Below are 27,049 nucleotides of genomic sequence, written 5' to 3' on the forward strand. Positions count from 1 at the left end.
CCTAGGTGAACAGCAAGGTTTAGTGTGCACAGGGATATATCATCCATTTATTGTGAGACAAGCAACAGACTGTGAAGAAAGGCAAAGTTCAACTCTTCCTGTGGAGATGAATTGTGAATTTGAAGGCTATTGATTCCACACGTGTTTTATTCAATCTGAGATGGGGTGGCAGCTTTGTGCCACCAGTTATAAATGCTCTATGAAAACACACACACTCAAAATCACAGATCTGATGTCCCAAGCACTGTGATGCACAAATGTTCAAAGATATAGCCAACTCATCGGTTTTTCAGATGGGCTGTTGTAAACAGACACAGCCTGCTAGATAATAAAGACTCCATATACATTAACCTCTCGAAAGATATCTGCCATTTCCTCTGATAAAAAAAAAAAGGTTTGCTTCAAAATGTTTGGCTAGGGAGGAAGAATATTCTTTCAAGCAGCATTTGTTTCTTAAAATGTTCAATTTATCTGAAAAACTTAAAAGGGAGTCTGGAATCTCTTCCAACTAGAAGAGCTGTTTGATGTCACTGAGCTCAAAAGCTACAACTGTAGCTGAACTTTAAAGCTACAGTCAGCACAAGATGGGTTATTCTCTCCTTCCGGCATTTCATTAATGGCACAAAACATATAATGTAGGCTACTTAGAAAATGCACTAAGCAGCATTTTCACCTCATTAGCCTGAATAAAAGAACTGCTTTATTGGAACAAAATATAAATTAAATGATTCATAGATTTTCAGACAGTGTTTTATGCCCTTTAAATTCATTTCTGAAAAATGACAAATACAAATGTGAACCACTAACCTAACAAATAAAAACAAATGCTCATTAAAAATGAGGATAACCCCACATATTAAGGTAATCAACTAAAACATTAAAACCTTGGAGTTGTATGTTATTACCGGAATCATTCAGTACCAGGGCCTGAAATTTATTTCTGAAAATGAGGGGGAATTCCCCCCCCTTATACGGCTGATATGTGGGAGATTTACACACTTTGGGGGAATAAAACTCGTAACACTAAAAAGTCACATAAATCTCACATAAATCTCACAGGGCGCTACTTTTCTCAATTCCTGTACAGGTCATATGGAACCAGGGTCAGAAATCAACCTTTTCATTAAGGGCCAATATTTGATTTCCATGGGCATGTTTTTTTTTACCTTATTATCTAAATTTTTTTTTTCTATTTTAACCTTATAAAATGACCCTGTCATACTTTTATGTTCCAATTTAAAAAAATTGCATGTTTCAATCATTATAAAATTGCATGATCAGTACATTGCATAAGGTGCATTGGTTCTGAAACAAATTTTGTTTTCCCTCATTCACATATTTCCAAACATTTTGGCTATTAAGTTAACATAGCCTACAAAACTAATGTACTGACAGAGATGACAGATTTGGAATGAGGAGCTTAATAAAACTTGCCAACTCCTTCATGCCAACTGAATAAAATAATGCAAAAATAAACATTTCACAATGAAAATGACTTTGAGATTTGATTCATACACTAATAGTGGTTAATGTATGATTATTATTGAATAATTAATAATATTTTATTTCACATCAAGCCATTTATCTAGATATAATTTTTTTATATTATTATTAACTACATTCTAGCATTTGGTTACATTGTATTTTGTATTCTCTCAGACCTGATTAACTTAAATATATACCATCCATCCCTCCCGCACTTTTCGCTTCTAGAAGGTGAGGGGGGCTTTTCAAACAGAGATGCATAAATGAGTTGAACCGATGGGCAGGTAAGCAGGCTATAGCACTGTGAGTGACAGTGTTCCTTACTAGGACAGTATATTTGAACAATAGGACCTAGCGGTCATGTAATTTAGCTCATGAACACGACACCAAACTGCTATGGAGCACGAGAGGCTTGTGCACGTTTACGGTGCGAGCATCCGCCACTGACTCGGCAACATCGGCACAACGAAAGGCATGAAAAAAAACACAAGTTTAGCAAAAATTCCAATGAAGATCGAGATGTATGTATTTGGAAATAGGCCTATGGGCTATCAGTTGTTATTAATAAAACAACAAGAACTCTTTGTGGGGGCATTTTTTGCCCCATATTTTGAATTTAGGAGGCATTTTTGCTCAGAGCCCCCATTCATTTCTAATACAGAATGGAACAGGTGTTTAAGTGCATCTCTTCACCATGCAGCTGGCCCACACATTTTTGGTATTTCTGCCATTCTTGTCAAATGTGCTGCATTATGACTAATGATGGAGTGCCAAGATATGAAAGGCGTCAAAACTATAGATCGCTTCAGCATCACGCTCTTGCAATGTTAATAGCTTTGTTAATTATTAACAGGTGCGATAGTTTCATCGCGTCGCTCGCTAATGGAGATGCAGTATAACACCATTTGCATGTCGAATTAACAGGGTTAGAAAAGTTTATACAACTGTAACATCTTAGGTTCAGTAACTATCCAACAAAGCACTCCCTCACTGCACATGCTTATATTAATTCAACATGTGCTCAAACGTGCTGCTGACAGCTGCATGTTAGAGAGATTGTGAGACAGAGCGGATTTACTCACACATCTTCTGGAGATGCAGTTTGATACAAATACGAGTTTATTGATTTTATCATCTGTATCTATTGGTTTAATAATTCGCAGCTGCACTGTAAAGGGAAAAAAAGTGTGCAGGAATTTCCCATGCTACGTGCTATACCCGCAATACCGTGCCGAATTTCAGGCCCTGACTACTATGGTATATATCAAAGAAGCAGAGTTACCAAATGAGATACATTACCAGATACAATCACTGTACTCCACATATAGAGGAAAGCAATTAAAAAAAAATAATAATAATAATAATATTATTCAATTCACATTTTGACTTAAAATAATTTGAATTCCGAACAGTAAAGAAATATAAAACCATGCTAATCGCATCAGATGAAACATGTTTATGACTATACATCCATACGTTAAACAAAAGAGCTATGTGTTCCTTTCCATTATTATGTTACACTGAATGGATTCAGAGTCTCTGTGCTTGAGGCAGACATATTAACATGCCATAAATTACACACTGAGCTCATGAGAAATACTTATTGTTTGACTAAACCATGTAGCACTACGAGAGAATGAGACAGAGAAATAAACAGAGATAGAGATTCCTATCCTCTTTGCATTCCTGTGTGGGACTACTGGTGGGGTCAAATGACTGGTCCCCCTTAATGTCCTGAGCAATAGCCTCCCACTCCAATGGGGCCTTTGTAAAGTAAAGGGGGGTGGCAGACTCAGAGTGAGAAAATCAGAGGGAAAGACTAACTGATTGATCCTGGAGGAAGATAATAGATTAGTTCCTATGCTTAACTTAATTACATACAACTCACTCCTATTTTAATCAGCAAAGCTGTCCCATGCATGCCAAGACAACATGCCTTCAGGTGATGGTAAATGGTCTGCACTTATATAGCGCTTTTTTAACCTTAGTGGTTTTAAAAGTGCTTTACACTGTGACTCATTCACCCATTCACACACACTCACACACCAATGACGCAGAGCTGCCATGCAAGGCGCTAGCCTGCCATTGGGAGACACTTGGGTTTCAGTGTCTTGCCCAAGGACACTTCGGCATGTGGAGTCATGTGAGCCGGGAATTGAACCGCCAACCCTGCAATTAGTCCACCTGAGCCACAGATGATGAAAAGGTGAAGAATACTCAGTTTTTTTATCCATTTTGATTAAAAAGTGGTACTTGGCTCCTAAGTGTTATCGGAAGCTGTCAATAGGTCAATTTCTATCATCAGGCCGAACAGTTCTGGGCACTGTGTGTGAAGAAACTAGTAGCATTTGCATTAGGACACTGTAATCATTCTGAACCAAACAAAGCGTTCCCTGCACAGCTATCTCAGCATGGTTTGATAACCGTCCTCAAGACAAATGGAACAGCTTTAGAGATGTGGCAACTCACGACTAGTCACTTATAGAGGTTGTCCGATTTATCAGTTTTACAGATTAATTGCCGCAGATAGTTGCTTTTGAAAATATCAGTTATTGGCAAAAATCAACGACGGTAGTTCACAGATAGATTTCTGTACTGTAGGATTAGAGGGTTCAAGAGTATGACTGCAGACTCAGGAGGAGAAATATAAACAAAACTGACACATCATGGAGATTTGCTGTATCTATAGCTGTTGTAATTGACAATTTATCTATATTGTTATATTCCCTTTAATGCAATTTTTTTATTTTGATAGGATAATTAAGTGTTCTAAATTGAAGCGAGCGCATGCAAAGACAAATGCAATTCTGGAAACCTGCCCCATCAGCACCTACTGCATCTCTAATGAAAGCCTTGTATAATAAGAGCAGATTGACAGAATACCAGATATACCATTATCTACTATGATCTACTGTTGATGAATTACAGCTATAGCTATGTTTACTATATGACAATGTATACTTTCTAGAGTTTAAATTGCAATACACTGTAAATTAATTTAAAAGTGCATATTCTGCTTCCGTTATCGGTTTCTGTGAGCATCTGGTAACACCAAGGTTTCAAAATAAGAGTCCCCGGCGTATTTAGGGCTTGTTTATAGTTAAAAGTCCTGCGTTATGCACAAATTGAGGGATTTCAGTTGCACAATAAACTGTATCTGGTATTCGGATTTCTTCCAAAACCTTCGTCAACCTCTAGTCACTTGTCTGTTATTTTCATTCTAATCCCAAATTCACAGCACCACAATGGAAAAAGAAACCATATCCATGTCAATGAGTCCTGATCAGTACAGAACAGCACGATTGAGCAACATTCGGCCGATTTGATTTCAGTATAGGTAGATAAGTGTTTCTCAAGCCTGAACTGGGTGTATTATATTTCTGAGACCCCTAAAATGTGCAATTTCAGGGGCAGGAGCAGGACTGAAAAGCACGGAACATAAATGAATCACGGCCCAAACACCACCCCTGTTCCACTCCATCTGGAGAGATCAGCTGAGCAGAGTTACCACAGAGGGCTTTAGTTCCTTTTTTGCCACTCAGTTGAGATGTGAAATGTGTGTATGTGGCTGAAGGATGTCAGCGGGCACTAAAAATAGCAAAGACAAGTCATGGAAACCAGCAAATAAAAAAAGGGTGGTTGAAAACACTGGCTTTTACCCCTCACTAAAGTCTCAAAGGAAAAACAGTAGGGACTCTGAACTTGCCAATGGATTTACATTTGATCACTGACCACATTGGCACACTGGTGATTGGAACTGCAGTCTGGGACTGCTGTTTTTAAGGACTGCTTAACTGTGAACTACTCTGTCCAGTAAAACATTAGCAGAAATAATTGACATGTCTTAGTGCTTATAAAGCAGATTTCTACATTGTTTGGATTACTCACATTTGACAACATTATTTTATATAAAACGTCAGTAGCAGTGGTTCTGCATTGCAAAGGTTCCACTGCTTTGAAGGAGTATAAAGCCTAAAGTGTACTTCGGTCAAACGCAAATCTCATCATCAGCAGAGTGCTTGAGCACTGAACGTGCACAGCCCGATATTTCGGACCACACATCTTTGAACGAGCAGACTGCGCTTGCGTCTGGAAATATTTGCATGAATTTCTGGGACCATTAGGCGGAAATACTCACATTTGAGCCATTGCTGTAATGAACAAACACTATAAGACAACGTAAATCGTAGGTAAATAACAGGAGACGAAGGTAAAAACAGTGGATTTGCACGTCAACATTCGTAACGCACATGCACCAACCTCCTGTGAATGTGCGCACTATCTAATAAATGGAGTGTAATTTGACAGGCTGTATGCGGACGCTGAGCATTTGCATCACAGTCTGAGTATTTGGGAGTATTACACCTCTTGGCATGTTTATACATTCCATTACAGACTACTTGTTCAGGATGGGGTTTTTGTATATTTTACATAAGGTCCAATAAGTTAATAGGTCAGTAATTACACATGCATATCAGCCTAATTTTTGGTTCATGCAAGTACACAAGCAAATCAAACTGTAACAGGATTTCTTGAGCAATAACACAGGTTTAATGGTTGTTTTTTCTATGTGATTATTCAATGCTTGTCTGCAACAGGACATAAACATTTGTACTGTAGTTGCATGGGTTGTAATTTATCTTTATAAATGCATATTCATATTCAGAAAATAATTCTGTCTGTTGGAAAATGGCATTTTTGTATTCAAAAGAAGATTCAAAGGATGAGCAAGTGTGTAAAACACTATGGCCCAGGGCGAAACAATTCTGCCATAATCAAAATGATAAACATTTCTTTAAGTGCACTTTGGAGTTTTAGACGCATGCCAGATTTTGCCTATAAACTCAATTTAATTATCATCTCTGCTTCTACATTAACTGAAATGGAAATTCATCAAATCCTTGATGTGGATGTACAGGCACAGCACAAACATGTAACAGCACACACAGCACGCAGTGTGGCTGTAAGGAAACTTCAAAGGACAACCGCCTCCAACCTTTAAAACAGGACCCTATTATTATGTATGGAGGAATATTGTGCAAAACAAGCCTTGCATGAAGCAAAGGAATGAGCGGCTCAGGTTTGGTTCTCATTATGGAGTCATGTGCAGGATGAGCTTACGTCTGGTTTGAGTAAAAGACGGTGGGCTGAGATCTGCCTCACAGGATCCCCAAAAGCTCCTTGTCAAGGGTCTCTGGGTTCTCTAAAAACACGAAGCATGAATTGCACCCGCTGAAAGCGTTGTTTATTTGCACTTGCTGTCTGCGTTGTTTTCAGTGTCCAGTTCACTAAAAGAATTATACAAATAATTTTAATGCAACGTGCACAGCACTATTCCTGATCTTGTAGGTCAGTTTTGAGTGCAAGGTTGTGAAGGATGCAGCAGACTACCATGATCCGGCATACATTAATTTCCTGGGACTGTACAGTACATCACACCACCACTGCAAGTATGCAAATTCAGATGCAAGGAATTACCTAACTTAAATACTCAAATCCAGAGTTGACGCAAACTTGCTGCAGACTTGCAGCAAATTGGGCAATCATTATTTTCACATGCAAATGAGTTTGCGGCAAACTCTTCATTGTCGGCAAAGGTTGCAGGTTCACCACTACCGGTGAAAAGCTTCTGGCAAACATTTGTGGTGATAAGCAAGCTCATTTGCATGTGAAAAGATTGAGTGGCAAATTTGTGGCAACTTTACCAGAACTCTACATTTTTAGCACCATGTGCTAAATGCACTGGAATAGCAGATTGTGGGTGGTTAGTGAAAAAAATTCAGGTTTTTGCACTTAGGCCTAAATACAGTGTACAAAAGTGGTGTAAATGTTTAGTACATTCACCCTATTGTATCTCTATACTCGGTGGCTCAGTCTGCAGTATGTGCACAGACAGTTGACCAGAGCTAATGTGTTTATTTTCCTAAGGCTCTGTTTGGGAGCCTGGGAAGTTACACAGGTAGAAGGGTTTACGCGTGTAATTGTGGGCAGTTTTGGCACAGAGGGTAGAATTATCTTAAAGTTCAAAGCAAAACAGAGGTAATGAAGAGGAAAAACAACACTCAACTCTATAAGCCTACACTGAAATGGAGAGGACAGAAAAAAAAATTATTATGAAAAATGCTTTGGTTCTTCGGAACACCTGAAATGGCTCCAAGTAATTTGTGCTAACGCATCAGAATACAAATGAGGCATAATCTTGGCTTGTCTCCTTTCACCCAACATCGGATCAGTGCAAACATTAGCCTGTTTGTGGAGGGAGAAGAGAGACTACATATTAGGAGAAAAACAAAGAACAGTGATGAATTGCTTAATTTAAAAAGCATTAGAAGTGTGACCCAGTCAGACAAGCCATGTTCCTACTGCAAGGCTCCTGGAAACAGTACAATGCATTACCTCATGGCTAATGCTAAAAATCCTGCTGATATCTTACACCTCATTTCTGTATTATGTGCTGTGCATTCGGGCGATTCACTGGAGCTAAATCTCTACCAATATTCTTCACATACAGCCAGATTTTCTTTCAGCATTTATATAGTAAGCATTCATATTTGGCCACATACACACTGCAAATATTTGGGTGTGACAACTGCATTGAAATGGGAGAGTCCAGTTATTTTGACCAGAGTAAAAATATAAGCAACTAGAATTGTTTCATTGTCAAGACACATGCTACAATCCTACAAATAATTTTGTTTTCCACGGAAGAGACAAAGTCATAAAGGTTTCGTAGGACATGAGGATGAGTAAATTATAAACATTGTTGGATGAACTATTCTTTTACTTCAAACAAAGGTGGATTAAACCAGTAGTAAATGGGACAGAAAGCCAATCAAGAGCCTGCCTAATAGAGGCAGAAAACAAAGCAGGCCTTAACACAAAGAAAACATCTATTTCCTCTCCTGGCCCAAGGGACTTCTCAGACATTTAATACCTCAGTTTCAATTGTTTTTCATTTAGACCAGGTTTATTTAGAGGAAGTGCTGTCCTTTATTCTTTATTTACTGACTTTAAGTTGAGGATATAAATATGGTTTAGTTGCTTTATGAAGCTTTATATAGCTCCTGACTTACTCTGTACACTTATAAAAGTTAAAAACAACCAATTTGTGCAATTTGGCCTGTATTTTGAGTAATATGTACAGGTAATGTAGTGCCAAGACATGTATATAGCCTGTGGTCTCTGATAAAACTGTCTCTACAATGAAGCATTCCATATGGACAGATCCAAAAACAACATGCCAAAGTGTGTGGTCAACTTTGTGTTAACATGTCATGTGCTTGCAATTATTACAACTCTGCCTTTGGTGGGGAAAGAGGAAGAAAATTCTAAGAACCAATATGTTATATTTCATCCTGACTGACAAAAATCATATCAGGATTTCAAGAGAAAAGTAGGAGTGAGCAGGCCACGAAGACAAGAACAATAGAAGAATAGAGGTCGCTTTGGTCCTGCAGGTCTATACAATGCTCGTATTGTTTTCCCAGAACCACAACAGATTTGGAAAGAAAAGAGAAAGAGAGAAAAGACACCAACTCTCTACAAAAACTGTGATCCTGACTCATGTTGCACATTCCTACAGGTCTGTTGCCATGTGAGATGTGGACTCACAGTAGTCACAGTTCTATCAGGAAGACTCGCAGACTTGAGTGAAATTACAGATTACATTTATTTGATGAATTTAAAACAGAAAAGTAATGTCTCTCTTTGGCGTAAACCCCATTTGATTATCCAAAAAAGTTGTACTCGGAACCGTCAAATCCTGCCAGAGATAGGAGGCAGGGAAGAGGAGCCTTCCCCCTGTGCAGGACGGGACTCAACTGGTGGTGGTGGGGTGGTGGAGGTTGCCGCGTTAGCACACTGAAACAGCAATGTGATAGATTGGGAGCAGACTTATAAAGCAATGGCTTACATGTGATTGGCTAGAAATTACCCAGCTAATGGTTTGATGATGTACAGCTGCTAGTCTTCCTGCTAGAACTATGCTGCACTTACATTTCCTGGGCTTAAATGAGAGGAGGAACAGAAAGCATTCATTGAGGAAGATTGGTTAGACAAATCTCAATGCTTCCTCATTTTGAGAGGTAAACTCTTTTCTCAGAGAGCTCGGTAGAGTCAGAGATTATGTTGACAAGGCTTGCTTTTGAAGAACTTGCATTCTTGTTTTGCATAGCAGACAAATTTATGGTGGAATGTGTCAGTTGGTGGTATGCAAATAAAAAGGCAAATTACATGAGATTCTTTCAGATTAAGTAACTGTTCAAGTTAACGCTTACTATTAAAAAAATCTTAATCTTAATTAACTAGTTTTATCAAGCCAAAACTTGTATTTAATATTAATCACAGAAACAACCTAAATATATTAGGGATCCACTAACAAAACTAATTCAATGGGTTAGATCAGGTAGAAACAATTGCTGGTTACCATTTTTTTACAGTGGTATCAGCGCATACTTGATTTCACTCATTGTTGCATTCCGAAATGTGTTGGAGCCCAATTCATAACATAAGAGAGTTTGGGCTCTACTTTCGTGAAGTGCAGAGCTACGAGCAACAACTGTGCGCTACATCTAATCCAGTTTTTGTGAGAGTGCTAATTCTAGGCAAAATTTTTGTGCCACTGAAAAGTGGATGTGGGTGGGAGTGTTTGCATTATCTGTGGGTGTATGCACGCAAACTGTGGGTGTATTGTATAGTACTGAAGTGGCATAAAGCGTAATTTCCTATTTTCCTGAGAAATAGGCCATTGTGTTTAGACATTTCAATACCATGTCTGATTTCAACACAACATCTAAATTCAGTTTCTACATTTGCAGTTAGGAGATTCCACCAGAAGTCGTTAATAAAGTTTGTCCAAACTCAAAAAATATAGGTCATGGTTTATTTTTCAATTATTATGTTTATATTTACAAATGTATTTATGATCTAATCTGTATTTGTATTTTTCCTCCAGTTGTCATAGACTGATATTTAAGTCACAGTGGAAGGCCAGTGGCCAGTGGAAGAAGTTGGAGATGGTATAATGTTTTGATTTGGTATTATTTATTTGACTAATTATATTTTCATTTCATTAGAAGTATAATTTGAAATGAAAAATGTTTTGTTTAATTTTTTCGTGTTTCAATAATTAATAAAACATTTCAAAATCGACCAGTAGAAGTGAAGTGTGTTCAGATACTATCACTGTTAATATTAGCCACGATATGTGTGGCAGTAGATGAAAATTATTAATGATAATTATATTCTCTATAATTTAACAGAGCTTACGTCCAAATTCTGATGAGAATTACACATTCCCTAAGTACAAAAGGAGCATGTCAGTCATTCATCAGTTTATGCACAAAATATCATAATTTTCTATGCATTGCATTCAGTCAATTTACATAACAAACTTCTTATGAATGTGCTTTCTGTATATCGCTGGTGCTTGACAGGAAATAATATATAAAATAGGATGCAGACGGATCAATAACCGGAGAAGAACCTTCTCATTAAATTGCACTGGACCAAGTCCGCTAGTACGTTGCACACGTGATTTCGCCAAACCTACTCGTGCCTAGACTTAGTGCATACATGCATGAAAATACCAAAACTTTATGGTGGTGCCCATTGACTTTGCATGTATAACTTATGGCATAGTGCTGTGCTTAGTGCTAGCACTCTTAAAATATCATGAAATCTTGTAATGTTGCCATGATGAGCACTGTAGTGGTCATTAAATTGTCTGCTTCTACAGCCAGTTTTCCCTTTCTGGTCAACCACTATCATGGCAGAGCACAAGTTTGAAGACAATAATAAGGCTAGTGTATAGTTTGTAGTAGTACTTTGTAGTGTAGTTTTCCCGTGTGCCATTCCATCTCGCGCCTTTCAAAGTATACTCTTTTGACTGCAAGCCCATACTGATGCATTGCGACACATATTTACGTATTGTACTCATGACACAATTTTCATTAAAAGCAACTGTGTGCCAGATTTATCTGGATGCAGACATCCAAAGCATACTTTGGTCTTTACTGAGCAAATCTTACAAACATGTTAAATATAGTAACATATCCAGTTCAATGGCACAAACATTTGAAGGTAACTCTATCACCCCTGGAGTACTGAGGTTTGGTACCACCAAATCAAATCACTTTATTGTCACACAACCATATACACAAGTGCAACAGTAGGTGAAAGTCTTGTGTGCAGTTCCGAGCATCGTAGCAGTCATGACAGTGAGGAGCATATACCAATTACAATAAACGACATATTTACACAACACTATTTACATTACACCACGTAATGCCTGTTAAGATTGTACAACAGAACCACACACTTGCAATGCAGTATAGCCTTGCAGCTAAAAAGCAGCTATCTTAGATTTATTTATGCCCAAATAGGGGTCAATCTTAACTGAAGACATGCTAGACATGATGTTTGACAGTTTGAAGTTTGAATGACAATTCTAGTGAAACTAATGAAAAACAGCCACATCTGTGACACTAGTACACAATCAGTAATTAGGGCTTCTCAAAGGAGGCCTTCCTGTTTTGTATCCTCCAATCAGGAAAGCTGAAACATAAGGCAGTATACCCAAAGTGTGAACTCTGACCCTTTTCATTTAATCCCCTCTGTAAATTTAAAATCCTGAGTAAATGCTGTGTTTCTTGGAGTTAAAATCACAGTGTGCTTTGATGTCACTGCCGGCATGTGTTTTCCTGCCAAGTATTTTAACTCTGTCCAGTAAACCCAAGATTGCCCAGTCTGACAAAGAAGTAGGATATGGAAGACAGAATGTAAATGGTTTTCCACTCAGCAGGCTCTCACCTACCCTACCCCACACCTTCCCTAGAAGAAAGCCGGAAAAGTGCTTGATGACTTTACCGTGCCTGTCTAAGTGTCTGCTGGTGAGCAAACCAACAGGACATTTAGCTTGGACTGACAGCAAAATCACATTATTTTGCCCAGCATTACCATCAAGAAGATGACCCATGAAAACATGCATGTGTGTTTGTTCCGTTTGAATTCTTGCAAATATGTTTTAATAAAAATTTAAATTAAATGTTGGAAGATGGCTTGCAAATGGCTAGTCCCTGATCAGGTTTTAAGTGGAAACAGTGTTGAGCCTGGGAGACAGTGGGTAAACAGCTTTTCTTGATCTTTTTCCATCACTCTCTGTCTGTTTCTGATCCAGGCCTGGCAGAATATTTACATTCCAGATTGGGAATCACTTGGCATTCATTGCATAAAGTGGTGTAATAAATTGATATTGAGGAGTAGGGTGGAAGATAAATTAAAGGGAACAGAAAGTCGATACAGCCATTTTCATGTCCACAGTAAATTATGCTGATGCACTACAATCACATAATGGAGTTCTGAGGGGTGTGATTTTGAAATAGTTCCTTTCCTTCTTATTCTGTGTCAAGTAAAAGTTTGAGTGTTAAGGGGGTTGCACACCGGACATGTCTGGTGAACAACATGACACATATTAAAATTCAAAACAATTGTTTTCAATTAAGCTACACACACTGCCGCCGCCACTCGCCATCTATCGGTGGCGCCCAACTACAAATACGGAGACTGCTCAAATTTCTACCATGGCATGGAACGCAACTCGAATATTTTCCATTAAATTCGACCCAAATCATTATCAATGTACATATATTATTTACTCTAGCCTTATTCGTTCTTTAAAAAGGGGAAATCCATGCTAACTTTTGTGTGCACGGTCTGCCACGTGAACCGCATCGACGTGTCCTAGCCGCAACGTGCCGTGACACTTCTCGTCTGGTGTGACCGCCTTCAGAGTGTGCACAATCTAGGGATGCCCCCTGATAGTCGACCAAACTTTAGTCGATGAGAAGAGTCTTTGTCGACCAAGTTTTGATTGATCGGCTGGTCGCAGAAAAAAAAACTCTACAGGAATCCATCGAGTATTACCGCTGATTGGATGCTAGGTGGTACTATGGGGTAATTTTCATTAAGCAGGGTTAGGGTTAAGACTACACGATAAAGATAGACACCTTGATTTCAAACTTTGAACTTTTCTATTTATTTTAACAAAAAAGTCTAATGAAACTGCAATTAAAATGTGTGTTGTTCAAGTTTTTGAAAGATGGCTTTACAACAGTTGGCAACATCTCTCTGGCAAAGAACCTACTTCATCTGTGCATTCTCTACTGGATGTATATTTGGTTGTCAGGGAAAATTCATTTTACTCGCCTCCGAACAAACATACATGCACATAGACGTCTTTTCTGTCATCTGTTCTTAATAATATCATAAAGTGTGTTTCTTCAAGCATGTGTCTGTGTGTCTATGGGCAAATTATTTGTAATATTAATTTCATAATAATAATAGCCTAATAATAATAATAATGTTATACATTAATGGGAAAACAAGCAAAATATCATCTTGACATTGTCAAAGGTCAGATATTGGCGATCACTCTGACCATCGTTGATCCCCGAAATCGTCATCTGTCAGCACAACCCTAAAGTGCATTACTGTCTATAAATTAACAAAATGCTCAAAGACTCTTTGCTGGTTTTTACGACACATTCCGAATCATTACCGCTTTTGCCGGTGTTGCTCGGCTCACTTTTTGCATGCGCTTGTAAAATGTATATTTTAAAGGCTCATTATTACGGTTTAGTATTTCTCTGTAATGTAGAACATTGTTAGCAATGTTACTTATAACATTCTTTCTCAGCACTGGAACTCAAACCATTTTCTGATGCCCCCTAAATATATATATATATATATATATATATATATATATATATATATATATATATATATATATATATATATATACACATTTAAGTCAATAAATGAATATCATGAACGTGCGACTAGTCGACTAATGTCTTAAATTAACACCTACTAGTCTACTAGCCCTAGTGCAATCAGAGGGATCGGGTATCTGTTTCCCATTATGGTCTGTTGCATCCATAAACATTAGGTTGTATTTGTCGACTAGTGGCTTGAACTAGAAATTACCCCTGCAGTCCAAAGGAAAACAAGCCTTGAGTCCACAACTGTTATTGGAAACAGAGTTGATTAATTGATTAATGAGCTGAGATCCCTCCTGGTAGTGACTGCAATTAGGAAAATTACTACAATGGTACATGAAAAACTGCCTACAGTAGAAGACTTCCTACAGTAGTTTATCACTTGTCTTTCTTATCCACCTTTAGGTCCCGTGATGCTTAGTGTGAAATGTGGGCATTACTTCCATTATCAAGTAAATACAATTGTTGTTGAACGTACATCCATTAATTTTTTTCATTGCAGTGTTGGGATATTGAGCAGAGGGTGTCTGATGTCATGATGACATACATTAATCACTATGTCAGTGTATTACTGAACAATAATATACTGCAAAGTCATAAAGACAAAGAATGTGTGGACAAAACCACCACACTGTTTCTCCCAGATGCATTTGAAATTTAATCCAAGCACAAACGCAACATTTCAAGCAAAATTATCCATTGTTTTAGTGGAGTACCTGTGTTAGTCAGTTTCATATGTGTGTGCTTGTCCTCTTGTCACCCTGCATGATGAAATCAGTCAGACAAAAAAAGGTTTTGCACCCCATTTATGCTGCTCATTTGCGATCGGATCACCTGAAACGCGCCTTAATACCAGTTGTAAACAGGGTCTAAAATGACAGCAGCCGAAGCGTGCAAATGCTATAGAACGACTTCCGGTGGAAGTCGCACCAACATTTGTTTCTCCAGTCAGACCCCCAGGAAAAAGGTAGATAGATGTCATTTTGGCCCCAGTAGGCCTCAAATATGAATTCACAAGTTATCAAATCAATAAATGACACTATCAAGTGTTTAAAATCAGCACCAAACTACATGTTCAATAGAGTGTATTCTTGATTACAGCTCTTTTTTATTGTCAAATGAGAGACCCTGATCCAGGTCAACTCTCTCGGGGCTAGTCTTTGGACAGGAAGTCCAGAAATTGGGGGTAAGAAATTCAGAGGCACACAACAGCAACAATACATTTGTGCTCTGCACTGTCACTCCATCCATCCTCTCCACTTCCATCTTAAACAAACATCCTTCCTGGGGAAGATTATTTTAGACCAAGTCAGCATTTCCACTTAAAGTACATTTTGATACTGTATTCTAGAGCCACACAGGGCACACAATCCATTCCACAGACTCATTATGCCCTGGCTGAAGTGGAGATTCTTGGCCAAAGTGGTAGCCACAGATCAATGCGGGCCTGTTCTAATTGAGGCATGCTCATTATGGGGAAGGGAATTAAAAAGGACAAGAAGAGATTAGTGGAAGTGTAACGATTTCTTGCAGCTGCAGCGTGGGTAAACAAAGACTGATGCGGAGCTGTAAACCTAAATGACTTTAGGGGAGGAGGGAGGTGAAAGACACTTTATATCAAACTGACCAAGACATGAACCACGTTAACATGTCACCCAAAGCAAACCCTTTTGAAACTGGCTTTTCAATGACAAGAACAAATATCTACATTTACATTTAGTAATTTAGTAGACAGCTTTTTATCCAAAGCAACTAACAAATGTAGAAATAAACAACCAATTTGTCATATAAAAGTCAATAATATCTTCAGAATCGCACTGCCAAGTTCTCAAAGTGGCTGGAATAGTATAGATGTAAGCGCAGAAGAAAGACCAGGATTTTTTTTTTTTACTGTTAAATAAGTGCGTTTAATGTGGACTGGTTAAGTGCTCATGGAACAAATGTGTTTTCAGCTGGCTCATACAGTAATTGCTGAGATGTTATCAGCAGAGGGTTTGGAGGTTGGAAGCTCATTCCACCACACAGTAACAGAGAAAGTGAATGATCGTGAAATAGACTTTGTGCCTCTTAGCACTGGGACCACCAGACGCCACTCGTTCAGTGACCGCAGAGAGCGAGCTGGGACATAGACCTGGAAGATTAGTATGGGCAACAACGCATTTCAGTAGTCCAGTCTTGAAATGACCAGAGCTTGGACCAGGAGATGTTTTGCATATTCAAACAGGAAAGGTCTGATTTGCTTGGTCTGATCTAGAGAGCAGGGATCCCGATGGCTGATTTGAAGCTGACATTTAATGACAGCAAATTAATGAACAGAAACTGCGGATATAAAATAACACTTTTGACAGTGGCAGGTTCTAGGATCCACTCTTTTCTCACATATGCAAGTCAACATAATGAGACAGGATGTCAAATAGGGCTACAACTAATGATTATTTTGATAATCGATTAATCTAAAGATTATTAGAATGATTATTAGTTTATTCTGTGATTAATCATTAGCTCCTAACCGATTATTCAGCTTGTGTCCTGACCTGAATTAAACATGCTTACTAACAATAAAGACAAAATCATCTTTTAAAAATACCTCTAAATGACATTCACTGAATTGAAGGGACAAAATACTTTTTATTAAGTTGAATTCAGTACTGCAAAAAATCCTATTGTTATCAAGTGTTTTTGTCTAGTTTTCCATTTAATATTGTCTTAAATCCTTCAAACAAGATACATTTACTTAAGTAGCAACATATAAGATATTTAGACTTGCTTTAAGAGAATGTATCTTAAATATAAGTGACTTTTGTATATAAGTGTATTTTTTCACTTCTAGTAAAGGCAAAGTATACTTATATTCAAGATCTATTCTATAAAAGCAAGTCTAAATATCTTACATGCTGCTTCTCAGGTGAATGCATTTAAAAAAAAAAAGTTATATTATATCATTTTCAGATAACAATTTTTTCTTCTGCAGCATAGCTGCAAAAGAAAATGTGCATTGTTTTAAAGGAGTTTTAGACATTTATATTGGAAAACAAGCCAATATTGATTATTATATTGTGTTATTTTTTTAATCCCCTTTTCTCCCCAATTTGGAATGCCCAATTCCCACTACTTAGTAGGTGCCACAGTTACTCATCTCAATCCAGGTGGCGGAGGCCAAGTCTCAGTTGCCTCCGCTTCTGAGACCGTCAATCCGCGCACCTTATCACTTGGCTCGTTGTGCATGACACCGCGGAGACTCCGCATGTGGAGGCTCATGCTACTGTCTGTGATCCATGCACAACTTACCATGCTCCCCATTAAGAGCGAGAACCACTAATCGCGAGCACGAGGAGGTTACCCCATGTGACTCTACCCTCCCTAGCAACCAGGCCAATTTGGTTTCTTAGGAGACCTGGCTGGAGTCACTCAGCACACCCTGGATTCAAACTTGTGACTCCAAGTGTGGTAGTCAGCATCAATACTCGCTGAGCTACCCAGGCCCCCCCCCGATACCAGTGTTGTTTTTTTGCATAATCACTTTAGAATATCTTTACCTCATTATGTGGAACTAATTGGGGGAATGTGGCAGGGCGGAGGGCGGGGCCGGGTCGTGGTCATACACACCTGGTCCTGCCCTCCACCCTGCCACAGGGTACTCTTTTTTTATGTAAAGAAACATAAACCTTTAACCTCACATTGTTTCAAAATAAATGTACAACCTATTATGTAGATTTGTATTGTTAACTAGTCTACTGGATAATGTAGCAGCAAAATTTAAAGTAATTCCAGTCTAAGATTTTATTAGAAAAGAAGTAAGTTTTCTTTGCAATTTTTTTCAACTTTGTATCTATCCTTATAAAGCATTCAGATCTCTTTTTTGTTCAATTTAGTTGTAAGATACCAGTTTATTTTTCATTCACACGGTTATTTTTTGGAACCCATTCAAACTAATTCATTTAATTTGTAAACAAATAATAATAATAATTATATTAATAAATTATTATTATTTACTTTTTTCCAGAATCTAAAGCCCCACAGGAAAAGAACGCATATTTCCTGAGTTATGAAAGCCTGTTTGCAGTATGAATTGAATGTTGGTCAGATAAAAAGACCATATTCCACAAGATTATGGCATAATAATATACCGCAAAATAAATCCATTTTGGCATCCTGTGTCAACATGTCTTTCCTCGTGGGCGGAACACAACAACATCCCGCACGTGTATGACGATTCACAAACAAATGGCCAATCCTTTAGTGAATTAAAACAGATAGAGCAACGGCTGTAGTCTGACATACAAATGACTCTTATGAATCTATACTTTTAAGTGAAACAGGCAGTGTATGCAGTGTAGTCAAAAATTACTTTTATAAACCAGTTAATTTAATCAATTGTTCAAAAAGACTCATGAACTGATGGAATAATTTTCTATTTCGGTAAGCACAGACGATTTCAGCTGAAGAAATTTTTACCTACTTTCACTGAATTCACAGTAAGATCAGTCTAAGTATGTGAATCTTTAAGTGCATATATACTATATACGTCTTCTGAAAAGCACCTTGTAAACTCTGATTAAAAGATGCTAACACACTAACTCAAAATTCTGTTAAAAAAATGATTCTCCATTGATAAGGCTGTCTGAAGAGTTTGTTACTGTACAAGGCGGAGGTATCCCTTCTATTAATCTGTGGTTATCAGACAATGCTAAATATTTCAAAATGGCAAGATATTGGTTGATCAGTCAGCTTGGCCAATATATCAGTCTATCCCTAATGTTAACTTAACACACATCTCTCATTAGATCAGCCTCTGCATCTTTCATCTTCTCAACCAATCAATATCTCTGTCTGTCTGCTCAGAGCACGCTCCAAACAACTGCATGCGAATACACATAACCACTGCAAATGAAACCAAGTGAAGGCTTTCCTTCTTATTTTTCATTCTGTCATTTATTAAATTTTTTTTGCTAGATCAAATAAACAGCTGCCCTGGGTGTGAAGACCATTTTGTCCATGCTTGTCGGCAAAAGCACATGCTGTTCAAAAATGAGAACAGAGCAGAGATGCGAGTCTTGCAGATGCTGTCCAGTATATAGTGTGAACCTGATCAAAAGCAAGAAGCTCATTTTGGCTTTACTTGCAGTAAAATTGGACGGACATAGTGATTACCTATAATCAAACAGGGATATGTGAGTAACTCTGCTGAAATATGTTGAGAAATAATGTTAGTGTGGCTCTGAGCTTGGCTTTCACACCCTCCCCCAAAATCTACGATTGCACCAGCACTTCAAACAGAACAACGACCTACATAAACTGGTGTCAAAAATCACTCATAAAATCATCACTCAAGTTCATTTTGCACTTTGCAGCTTCTCTTTAATTTATTATCTGTGCAAGCCCAATTCCCAAAAATTGGTACAGTATGAAAAATGCTAATAAAAACAAAAAAAGTGTGATTTGAAAATTCTATTCACCCTTTACTATATTAAAAGCACTACGACTACACATTATGATGCAGACTGTCACAAACGCTTTCGAGAGCACCTCCACGGTCGGCCACTGGAGATCCGATTCACCTGAGTTCTAATTACTCACATACCGGGCTTGATCAATCCACAGCTGATCCCCATTTCATCTCCCTCTATTTAAGCTACACGCAGTCACACACTCAGGGCGAAGTCTTGTTTGTTCCGGCTACACTACTGAGCGTTCTACTACCATTCCTGTTTGATTATCTGCCTACTGACCTTGCTTTCCCTGTTGACTACGATTGATTACTGCCTGCCTACCTGAACCTACCTTGCCTGTCTCTTCGTGATTGCCCATTGCTGCCTGCCCTGACATCCTGCTTCCCTCACAACGCTCCTACTCTGCCTACGTTTGCCCTGATTCCCCATTGCCTGACCATTGCCTGCATATATTCTGTGAGTTTCAATAAAACACTGCTTATGGATCCCAGCCTACCTGAGTCTTTGTTACAGAAGACTTCGACAAACATCGATCCAGCGGTGATATCACGTATGGCTGAAGAGCTCACCACCCAAGCGAATCAGCTATCTGCACAACACCATCAACTCGGCCGTCTGATGACCGCCGTGGATGAAATTATGCGGGCTGTACAAGCTCTCAGCCAGCCAGCACCGGCGCTTACCGCGCCTCCAGCCAGCCCAGTGGCCGACACCGTTCCTCACTACCAACCGATCACCGGCCCTCGCCTCGCACATACCGAGAAGTTTGACGGTACGCCCTCGAAGTGCAAAGGCTTCTTCATGCAGTGCACGGTCTTCCTCTCTCAACAACCGGCACTTTACCCCACCAATGAGAGTAAGATCCTCTTTGTATGTTCTGTGCTCACGGGCCGAGCTCTCGATTGGGCTACCGCGATCTGGACCAACCAGGGTTTCGCCCAGTCAACCTACGAATCCTTCATGGGCAGCCTGACCACAGTCTTTGATCACCCCGAGAGTGGCAAGAGCCCAGGCGAAAAGCTGATAGCCCTGCGTCAAGGTAATCGCACGGCAGCGGACTACGCGCTTTCCTTCCGCACTCTCGCTACGCAGACCGGCTGGCCGGAAAGCCCCCTCAAGCTCCACTTTCGACAAGGGCTGAGTGCCGAGCTTCAGTCTGAACTGGCCTGCCGTGACGAGGGTATGTCTCTTGATCAATTCATCACTCTCGTCATACGCCTTGACAACCTCATCCGCTCCAGGCGGTCAACCCGGTGGTTCGCGCCGGCAGCTCCGACTCGCTCATTCCACGAGGAACCCGAACCTATGCAGGTCGGTCGGACCCATCTCTCTCACGAAGAGAAGGAACGCCGCCTCTCGCACAACCTCTGCCTCTACTGCGGTCAAGCGGGGCATCTACGCACCAACTGCCCGCGACGCCCCCCACAGTCCGGGAGTCCATCCAGAGAGACCGGCCCTCCGCCCTCGAGGTCGACCCCGGCGCCGACCAGGTCCTCGCTTCAGGAGCCGCTCATAGGAGGGGGGTTCTGTCACAAACACTTTCGAGAGCACCTCCGCGGTCGGCCACCAGAGATCCGATTCACCTGAGTTCTAATTACTCACATACCGGGCTTGATCAATCCACAGCTGATCCCCATTTCATCTCCCTCTATTTAAGCTACACGCAGTCACACACTCAGGGCGAAGTCTTGTTTGTTCCGGCTACACTACTGAGCGTTCTACTACCATCCCTGTTTGATTATCTGCCTACTGACCTTGCTTTCCCTGTTGACTACGATTGATTACTGCCTGCCTACCTGAACCTACCTTGCCTGTCTCTTCGTGATTGCCCATTGCTGCCTGCCCTGACATCCTGCTTCCCTCACAACGCTCCTACTCTGCCTACGTTTGCCCTGATTCCCCATTGCCTGACCATTGCCTGCATATATTCTGTGAGTTTCAATAAAACACTGCTTATGGATCCCAGCCTACCTGAGTCTATGTTACATAGACCTTGTGAATTTCATTGTTGTTTTTTTTTAAATGTACAGTCATTTCAAATCAGATGATTGCAACACACTCCAAAAAAGTTGAGACAGGGGCAATTTAAGACTAATAAAAATCTGACAAGTTGAAATAACAAGGCGATGTGAAACAGGAGATGTTAAGCAGGTGAAGCAATTGTGTCATAGTATATAAGAAGCCTCCAAAAACTGCCTAGTCTTTCAAGAGCACCTTTAATGCAGATACATATGTAAAAATGTTGGAGCAACATATACCGTCATCCAGTGTCGTCTGTTTCAGGGACATCTATGGCTGTGTAAGCAGAGAGTGCGGGTGCTAGATTGGCCTGCCTGCAGCCCTAACCTGTCTCCAATTGAGAATGCGTGGCGCATTATGAAGCACACCATATGCAACGAAGACCCCGTACAATTGTGAATGGGGGAAAATTCCACTTTCTAAACTTAACCAACTTGCGTCTTCAGTGCTCAAATGCTTAATAGCACACTTCTATTTCTGTTTTAGAAGAAATGTTGTTGTTTCACAGTGGAAAACACTCGGCTGTTTGGAGCATGTTGCAATCATCTGATTTGAAATTACTGTACATTAAATGAAATTCACATGGTAAAACATCATATAATGTGTAGTTGTAGTGCTTTCAATATAGTAAAGGGTGAATATCATTTACAAATCACTACTTTTTGTTTTTATTAGCATTTCTCATTCTGTCCCAGCTTTTTTGAAAATGGGGTTGTAATTTATGGCATCCATAAATAACAGGAGCTAATGCCAAATGAATGGTCAATCTCTCCAAAACCTTCTGTTTCCTTTTCAATGGATAGAAATACATCAGACATGGATGCATAGCATTTTTGAAACAGGGAAAAAGTATCATCCAGGCCTTTCTTTGTATTACTGGTGCCAATTAGAGCAGTCAATCATTTCTGTTTCCCACAGCTTCAGAGAGTCCTTATATGCATGGACACGTTTCAATTGCTGACAGGCTCACTCCCCATGTCTGGGGATTATAGCTACATTATCCATTCCTTCCAGTAATTTGTGGTGAAAAGAACAGCAGTACATTTGCTGCCAGTTCTCAAGACGTCAAGCCCAGTCTTCCATCTCCCTCTCAGCTCTTTCAGGTACGAGACACTCCCACATTGTGCCATCAGGTGAGTTGGTATAATTTGAGTTTGTTTTTAAAGATATGAATGCTTTGAGGAATCATTCATATCTGGAAAGCAAATCTAAATATATATTCTAAAATAATAAATAATAAGAATTCTTGTAATGCTGGTAGTGGAGTGGACTCCCTGTGATAATCATGGAGAGGTCAATCACATGATGCAACAGCTTAAAGGTGGATAAAAATGGCACCACATTGCAGCACAAAGCCAAAATACATTCTGCATTATGGATTGGTAAATTAATAGATCACAACCTGGAGAAGTACAATATTGCTGTTGATTTGTTCAGCCTGTCTTTTTACATTTAAGACCACTGTGAAGCCAATAGGATTTACTCTACATGTCAATCAATCAGGGTTCAAGCAACATGGAGACAGATTCTTGAGATTCCTGGTTGCCAGAAGCACAGATTTATGCTTTTGATTTTTATCATAGCTCACTCTCCTTGAGTGAGAACTCAAAAATCTGCAGGGCATTAGTAACAGGAACACATTTGCAATGAAGGACTGTATTTTTCACATCAAGCTGATGTTAATCAATGATAATCCTGTTAGGACTGTTCGCAGCTTTGATCTGTTTCTCTCTAACTTCTTGGATTTCAGATTTTCTCCTCAAGTCTGGTTACATCTGCACGTTTCCTCTTTCTGCCACTATTTCATGACAGAATATTTAGGCAAATCATAGATGCTTCACAAGGCATGGCTTCTTTACAAATCTAGGCCAATGCAATTCCCAATGCAATTCCAGAGAGAAAAAATAATGTGTATTATAGTCAGATCAAAATTATTGAGCAAAATGATCTGCATCTATTTACTGTCTTTCTCAGGCATGGAGATGCATGTGGGGGAAGATGGGGGTTAAAAACCGGCGAGAAAATTACTACTCAATAAAGATATGATAAACAATCCAGACAAGAGGAGCTGGAGGAGGAACAATAGTTCAAAATTAATAACAGGTTTAAAGATTTACATTTATTTTATAATGTGAAACACAACCTCTACTAGCAGACAGCAGATCAATGCATTAGACATAAAGCTTCCCCAAGAAGTGAATGAGGCCATTATTCAGCAGACAGTCCACTTTAAAAGGCAGTTGCTTTGTAAAAGACACTTAATCATTGTGGTAAAAGTTGAGCAACTTCACAAAGGCTATGCCAGGAGATAGTATGACAACTATCGATACTGACAGCTAGTGCTGCACGATTAATCATATTGCAAAATGCTGTGATTTTATTAAATAAATAAGTGCATGTGTGGACGTGACAGCCCATTTTCTCTTAGAGTTGTTTGCCCATTTTCTACACCGCTAATAAAAAGATGACCAGTCAGTCTCAGTTTAGGGAGTGGCACGTGTGGTCATGTCATGTGAGTTTCCGGTGTGCAGCGAGGAAATCAGGTGAAGATGGACGCCGAGCAGACCGACACTGAACTGGTGGCCAGAAAAAATAATACAGATCACAGCTTGGCGATGAATCTTTATTTCATCCTTAGTTAAAGTTCATATAAAACGGGAGCATTCCATTTAAATAAACACAACTCCAAAACTGTCATTCTCGGTGCGGTCAGAGCCGCTTCAACCAGTTGCGGAAGAGACACAATCTGAGCGGGAGTCGAGATCGGGAGAGATATAAATTTCTGCCGGGTGATGTGCACTCTAACACGGAGATGCTCCTCTCTCAACCCCATTGTCTGCAGCTCGAATGTCTGATAGAAATACAGATCACAGCTTGGCGAAATATCTTTATTTAATCCTTAATTCAAGTTCATATCATACGGGAGCGTGCCATGTAAATAAACACAAAATCCAAAACTGTCATATAACTGTCAATAATCGCAATATGACATTTTCCCCAAATCGTGCAGCCCTACTGACAACATTACAATGACATCAAAAACACTAAAACGCATTATTTTAGAGCTGTAACGGGAAGATACAAAACAACTGGTCATGTCACTTTGTCAGTGATGAAACAGCATGATTCATTTATCATAATGATAGTTTTGCAAAATTAAAATGGAGGCCAATGAGTAGACAAGAATCTTCTTCTGAGGTTGCACTGAATTATGACACATGACAATTCACCAGTATTCCCAATGTCATTAAATCCTGATATGGTCTGAGATCAAATGCAGCATTCTCATAGATGACAATTTTCTTGCAAATTGTTTCAAGATGACTGACAGAGAAGTAATAGTGGGAACTTGTGATATGTGCATGGCGGATGGTAGGTGCTAATTTCATATTCTGGTTACAATCAATAGTCTACAAAGAACTTTTTTTTTTCTTCAGTTTTTCGACACCTGATATCACAGTCCTGTCACTCTGTCAGACTGGGTTTTTGTGTGGCAGGATCGAGACAACATTATTCTGTGTCTTATGTTCTGTCTTCTGTCTTTGTGAGCGCACGGCTTCGTTTGAAGTTTCCCTGCCGTGCGCTCTTCGGTTGGTCTTGTTTCTTGTCTGGAGCATGGTGTCCTGACTTCCCTGTCTGGTTTTGTTTTGGTCTGTGTCGGCATCCAGACATGTGTTATTGTCATGGGTGCATTGCGCTTATTTTATCTTGAGGGCACGCACTCAAGTCAATCGTTTATGTCTGTCTCTCACAGACGTGCTTCACATTACGCTGCGCACCCGAGTCGTGACCTTTCTTCATGTTGTTCAGAGGTTGGGTCACATCGGTCTGAGATGTCGGGTTTATTTGTGGCCGAGCTCTCACATAGGTGTCCTGTCTCGTCTTGTCACCTGTTGCATGCATTGTGTAGTGTTTGCCTCACGATGTTCGATCAGGCTTTGTCTGGTGTGAGAATGCACATCATTGCTTTGTTGGCATTGCCGTGCTTTCTCTCATCTTATCTGTCTGTTGGCATGAGCGCATGTTGTCTTATTGTCTTGGCGATATGCAATTGTGCCATTCGGGTGTCTGCGTTTTTGTGACAGCACGTGGCTTTGTTTTGATTTTGTTTTGCCTTGTGCCTCTCTGTCTTGCTTCATACCCCGCCTCCTTTTTTTGGCTTTTTATTAGTTTGTTAGTCACACCTGCCATGCTTGTTAACATGATTGATTTCTCTCCCTATTTCGGTCTCCTTGTGTGTGCTGTCTAGAGCAAGTTTATCTTGTTTCGTGTTCATGTCTGTTTTGTGCTCCTATTCTTAGTCGGTCCTGGATTCAGTTTGTCTGCCCCAGCCCAGCTTCAGTGGATCCCCTGCACTGGACTGTGTTTTTCCCCTATGGGGTTGTTAAAGTTTGGTTTTGTTTTTGGTTAAATAAATTCCCATTTTCTCTCTGCATTTGGGTCCTGACTCTACTGCAATTTGTGACACCTGAACACCAAATTAAATGTGCACTCAGTAAGATTTTGTTCATGTCATCTTGGACTTGGCATGGATGTAGCATCATTCAAACACAAATTAAAAATTCCATTGTAGAAAATCGCTACTAAATCACTAATAAATGTAATCTACGAGTGAAAGTGTCCAATAACAGGGCAGTAAATGAGAAGGGAGTACCGGTAGTCTTTGACTGGTCATGTGATCCTAACATGGCAGCCTCCATGATGGGACCCTCTCCAGATAGAATAAAACAGCTTTTATAAGGTTCCTAATATGAGTCTTCATCTTAGTGAGTGCTTGTGATTTTATTTTATTTTTTTCAATATTGCAATTTATTTAATTAGGAGTAAAACTTTTCTAATTGGGAAATAATTACTGAGTGCACCATTAAACAGCAGTAGCCTACAACCTTTTGTGGAGACTGTACCTGGTAGGCACCTTCTATCACCCACAGCCTGGATTTCATTCCGGTCAAAATTAAATATGGTGCATGCTACTCTGAATAAGGTCAATAAACGTCACACTGTATCACGGCGTAGTATTAGTAGTATTAATTAGGATATAAGCACAACCGAACTATCACGGAGATTCACGAGTTCATATAAGCTCAATGCTGCCTTGACATGGTCACGGCAGTTCTGTCCGTTAAAACGCAGCATTGCCAATACATTATGAAACGACTGCTTTAAATGGTCTTCAAAGTATTTATTCATCCCGATGTCAGCTTCAGACAGCACATGACGTTTCAAAGAAATCAATAGGTTTAAACAGCACCACACCAGTGGTCGTAGAGACATGCAGGGCAGAAGAAAACGCCCTGCCTCGCTGACTGAGACAAAAAC

General features: G+C 39.6%; 1 protein-coding gene across 3 annotated transcripts in view; it reads right to left on the minus strand.

Moving 5' to 3' along the window:
- Window positions 1–27,049, minus strand: part of LOC127632581 (SLIT-ROBO Rho GTPase-activating protein 2-like) — a 153,424-nt gene that overhangs the window by 124,980 nt on the left and 1,395 nt on the right. The window lies entirely within an intron of this gene.

This window comes from Xyrauchen texanus, chromosome 39 (genome assembly GCF_025860055.1).
Source record: "Xyrauchen texanus isolate HMW12.3.18 chromosome 39, RBS_HiC_50CHRs, whole genome shotgun sequence".
Lineage (NCBI taxonomy): Eukaryota > Metazoa > Chordata > Actinopteri > Cypriniformes > Catostomidae > Xyrauchen > Xyrauchen texanus.